A 5,231-nucleotide genomic window follows, 5' to 3' on the forward strand; every position below is an offset into this window, starting at 1 on the left:
AGATGCATGGCTGCTATATTTTTTAACTTCCGTGGGAAAATTGTTGAAGTCTTCATGGACGACTTCTCCGTCTATGGAACTCCTTTTGATGACTGCTTGAGCAATCTTGACAAAGTTTTGCAGAGATGTGAAGAAACTAGTCTTATCTTGAACTGAGAGAAGTCTCACTTCATGATAAACGAAGGTATAGTCCTCAGTCATAACATTTTTGAAACAGACATTGAGGTTTATAAAGCTAAAGTTCGTGCCATTGAGAAAATGTCATGTCCTAAAGATATCGAAGGTATAAAAGTTTTCTTGGTCATGGTGGTTTCTATAGAAGGTTCATTAAGGACTTCTCCAAAATTTCTAGGCCTCTCACTAATCTCTTGCAAAAAGATGTTTCATTTGTTTTTGATGATGTTTGTGTAGAAGCCTTTAAAATACTTAAGAAAAAGCTTTGATCATTGCTCCTATTGTTCAACCACCTGATTGGAATTTACCCTTTAAAATTATGTGTGATGCTAGTGACTATGCTATAGGTGTTGTTCTTGGTCAAAGGATCACTAAGAAATTAAATGTTATTCATTTTGCTATAAGACCTTAGACAAAGCCCAGAAAATTATTCTACTACTAAAAAAGAATTTTTAGCAGTAGTGTTTGTTTGTGATAAATGTTGACCTTATATTGTTGATTCTGAATTTTCTATTCACACTAATCATGTTGCTATTAAATATCTTATGGATAAGAAAGATACTAAGACTAGGCTGATTAGTTGGGTTCTTTTACTACGAGAGGCAAAGGAGTAGATGGTATCATTAGACTTTGAGTACCTGAGTATGAGCAGAAACATATCTTGAGAAAGTGCCACTCCGGTGCATACGGAGGACACCATGCTGGAGACAGTACTGCACATAAGGTATTGCAATCTGGTTTTATTGGCCTACTCTTTTCAAGGATGCTCTTAATTTTGTCCTATCTTGTGATGAATGTCAAAGAGTTGGAAATGTTGGTAGACGCCAGCAAATGACTATGAATTATTCACTTATTATTTAACAATTTAATGTTTGGGATTTTGATTATATGAAATAGTTTCCTTCCTCGCGTAGCTATACTCTTATTCTATTTGTTGTCGATTATTTCACTAAATGGGCAGAAGCTATTCCAACTCAAATTGTTGATCATAACACTTCTATTAAAATGCTTAATGATGTTATCTTTCTAAGGTTTGGAGTCTCTAGATATTTAATGACTAATGGTGGTTCACATTTTATTCATAGTGCTTTCAGGAGACTCTTAACTAAATACTCCCTCCGTTCCTTTATATAAGGTGTATTAGTTTTTTGATAAAATTCTACTCCCTCCGTCCCAAAATTCTTGTCTTAGATTTGTGTAGATACGGATGTACCTAATAATAAAACGTGACTTGATACATCCGTATTTGGACAAATCTAAGACAAGAATTTTGGGACGGAGGGAGTACAATATAAGGGGCATTTGTTCTAATTCCTCATAATTCCGATCTTGGCCCTCCAGAAAAAGGAAAGTATCTCTCCCCTGATTGCATGTATCTCTCCTTGTAGAAGAATAGGAAACTATCTATCTCCTGATTCCGTGTATCTCTTCCTTTCCTATCCTAAATGATTTACTTGCTGCTAATCTATGAATTGGACAAGGGTAATTTCATCCTAAATAGTCCATAATTTTGTGCCTTGGTTAACGTGCTGAAAATAATACACCTTATATAAAGGAATGGAGGGAGTATGATTTAAACCATAGAGTAGCATCACCTTATCATCCTCAGTCTATAGGGGAAATAGAATTGAGTAATAGGGAGATAAAATTGATCTTGCAAAATATTGTTAATAGATCTAGGGGACAATTGCATTTTTGCCCCTAGTTGGAACTTACCCACGGGTTTTGCCCTTACTTTTTGACTCTGCTTAGTTTTGCCCTTAGATTTTCCTCCGAGGGCGCCCGAATGCCCTTTGACCGTTTGACCAATATTTTGAACATTCATAACAAATTGATATGAACTCAAAAAATGCAAATAAGATATCAAAATGTTCAGATAAACATTACCTTTATGTGTATGTCATTTGCATTCGGGACAAAAGTACCGTTGAAAAAACATAAGGTCATTAATGCTATTAACATCACTATAAATAAAAGGTATAGAAAAATACTTTTTTCAGGAATAAAAATTGCATGCAAATGTAGGTGACGTTTTCTGAACATCTTGATATCTTATTTGCATTTTTCTAAGGTCATATCAACTTGTGATGAAAGCTCAAACGACTTTGATCATTATTTTGAAACTTCATAACAAGTTGATATGAACTCCGAAAAATGCAAATAAGACATCGGGATGTTCAGAAAACGTCACCTGCATTTGCGTGTAATTTTTATTCCTGAAAAAGTTATTGTTTGTACCTTTTTTATTTTTAATAATCTTAATAACATTAATAACCTTAGGTTGCTAAAATGGTACTTTTGTCCTGAATGCAAATGACATACACATAAAGGTAATGTTTATCTGAACATTTTGATATCTTATTTGCATTTTCCTGAGTTCATATCAATTTGTTATCAATTTTCAAAGTATTGGTCAAACGGTCAAAGGGCATTCGGGTGACCTCGGAGGAAAATCTACGGGCAAAACCGAGCAGATTCAAAAAGTAAGGGCAAAACCCGTGGGTAGTTTCGAACCAGGGGAAAAAATGCATTTGTCACTTTCTTTAAATAACTTAGCACTTTCATAGGCCTCCGTCCTCCATTCATCTAGAGAACTCAAATCAAATAGCCTCTTTTCTCCAGCAAGTTTGAAATCATAGTTAGTTCCTTAGTAGCCCAATAAGCTTTATATTCTAGTTCAAGAGGTCAATGACAACCCTGACCGTAGACCATTTATATGGAGACATACCCATAGAGTTTTTATAAGCAATTATGTATGCCCAAAGTGCATCACTTAATTCTTAGACCAATTCTTTCTAGATCTGAAAAAGTAAAGATATATCATGATAAAAGAATTCAGAAACAAGAATTTAATATCGGCAATAAAGTTCTTTTATACATGTCTCATTTCAGACATTTTGCAGGCGAACTTCTCTCCAAATGGGAAGGGCCATATGTCATCAAAGAAGTTTGCAGTTTTGGAGCTATGAAGATAAATCACGCTGAAGGAAACAAACTGAAGGTTGTTAATGGGCAAAGACTTAAACACTATATTGCAGGTAATCCCGTTAACAATGATTCAGACGTTATTCAAGTAATTATCCACAAATACCACATAGAAGAAAACTTTCGAAGGACTCCAGAAACCTAAAAAAGGAATAAGTATGTGATACAGTAAGTAAACCAAGTCCCAAATTCCATCAAAATATTTTTACTCGTTTTGGAAAATATAACAAATTAGGAAAACAATAAGCAGCCGAGGCGGTGCCCTAGGGCCCACAAGGGCTAATGGTGTGGCCTACCCCCAGGCTGCACCACCTGTCCATGAGGGGGCCTCGTGCACCTCCTTGTCTCCATCTTCTTCTCGCTTGCTTGTTTCACAAGATAAAAGTTCGTTATATGAATCGCGAGATGTTTTGACCTCTGTATCGCGAGTTTCCCTCTTGTTTTCGTTTTGAGTTGTTTCCTCTCGGGATTTTGTGCTCTAGTTCGTCATGGCTCCTCGGAAACTTTGTGCTAAGCATCACATCATCTGGCCAGCTCCTGGTAAATGCCCTTACATCAAGGTTTACTATGAGTGGTCGTTCGAGGAAGAGATCACTGCCAACCTAAAGGAGCCTACAAAAGAAGTTTGTAGCAAAGATGAAGAAGATGAAGGAGATGAAGAAGATACCCCCTACCTCTTCTGGAGGACATGGAGGATATTGAGTTTAAGAAGTCAAACCTACCTGCCTTTGTGGGAGTTATTAATGTTCAGAATAACTCTTATGCCTTTGTGGGAGTTATTAATGTTCAGAATAACTCTTATGATCGTGTGCAAGAAAACAAGTCTGCAGTTTCGCACGAGAATCTCCCACCTTTGGCTACGGGGCCCTAAAGGTCATCGTCGGTGCTAAAACCGGCAGATCTCAGGTAGGGGGTCCCAAGCTTGGTGATCTGAGCTTGATGGTAACAGGAGAAGTGGGGACACGATGTTTAACCAAGGTTCAGACCCTCTTGATGAGGCAAAACCCTATGTCCTACTTCTAATACACTCCCTCTGTTCCAGAATATAAGGTGTATTGATTTTTGTGCAAGTCAACCATTTGAATGTTTGACCAAGATTATAGAATAAAATAATAACATCTGCAATACCTAATAAATAAAACATGAAACTACTTTTCATAATGGATCTAATGAAATAAAAAAATTATTGTGGATATTAATATAATTTTCTAAAAACTCGGCCAAACATGCACTCATTTGACTTTTGGAAAAACAAATACACCTTATATAACGGAATGGAAGGAGTATTGATTGTGATGGGGTACAAAGTACAAGATGATCTGTCTCGAGATCATACGAAGATGTTCTACGCTCTAAACTGCGCATGCATGCCTCTACAAACTAAATCCCATGGCTTATATAGACGCCGGGGGTACCTAGGGTTTACACATGGTCTGTTATAATCTAGGGATAAGCATGTCGATCCTTTAGATACATCGTGAAGTGCATGCCAAGTCTTCAGAGATCTTCATTTGGATCACGGTGAGGGTATCATCCTAGCTAGGACCCATTCGACCACTGGTGGGTCCTCGTCCAGGCCCATGGGCGATGGGCCGTCATGATGCGCACCCCTTAATCCGGGATACCGTCAGTAGCCCCCACACTACTGGAATCAGCTACTTTGCCATCTGTCAGATCTTTGTCGTCCGCTAGCGGACGGCAAAGAAGCTCTTTGCCATCAGCCGCCGAAAAGCCGACGGCAAAGAAACGGCGGACGACAAAGAAGCACTTTGCCATCTGCCAGATCTTTGCCATCCGCCAGCTGAGGGCAAAGAATCTTTGCCGTCCGCCAGCTGACGGCAAAGAATCTTTGCCGTCCGCCAGCTGACGGCAAAGAGGGAGGTGGCCCCCACCCACCCGCCCATTTAAAACAACTTAACGCCCCACCTCTTTGCCGTCTGCTAGCAGACGACAAAGAGAGAAAACGGAGGACGGCAAAGAAACAGCGGACGGCAAAGAGCCGAGTAACTAACGGACGCCACCCCCGCCCGTTACTCTCTCTTCTCTTCCTCTCTTCCTCTCTCCTCCGCGAC

At 38.8% G+C, this 5,231-nt stretch overlaps 1 long non-coding RNA gene across 1 annotated transcript in view; it reads left to right on the forward strand.

Moving 5' to 3' along the window:
- The first annotated feature begins 762 nt into the window (after positions 1–762).
- The window catches only part of LOC119367554, a 6,666-nt gene continuing 2,197 nt past the window's right edge, over positions 763–5,231 (forward strand). The window contains exons 1-2 of the long non-coding RNA XR_005176343.1: positions 763–898; positions 3,078–3,212. This is a non-coding gene — a long non-coding RNA (uncharacterized LOC119367554). The remainder of the gene's footprint in view (positions 899–3,077; positions 3,213–5,231) is intronic.

Source organism: Triticum dicoccoides, chromosome 2B (assembly GCF_002162155.2).
Source record: "Triticum dicoccoides isolate Atlit2015 ecotype Zavitan chromosome 2B, WEW_v2.0, whole genome shotgun sequence".
NCBI classification, from domain to species: domain Eukaryota; kingdom Viridiplantae; phylum Streptophyta; class Magnoliopsida; order Poales; family Poaceae; genus Triticum; species Triticum dicoccoides.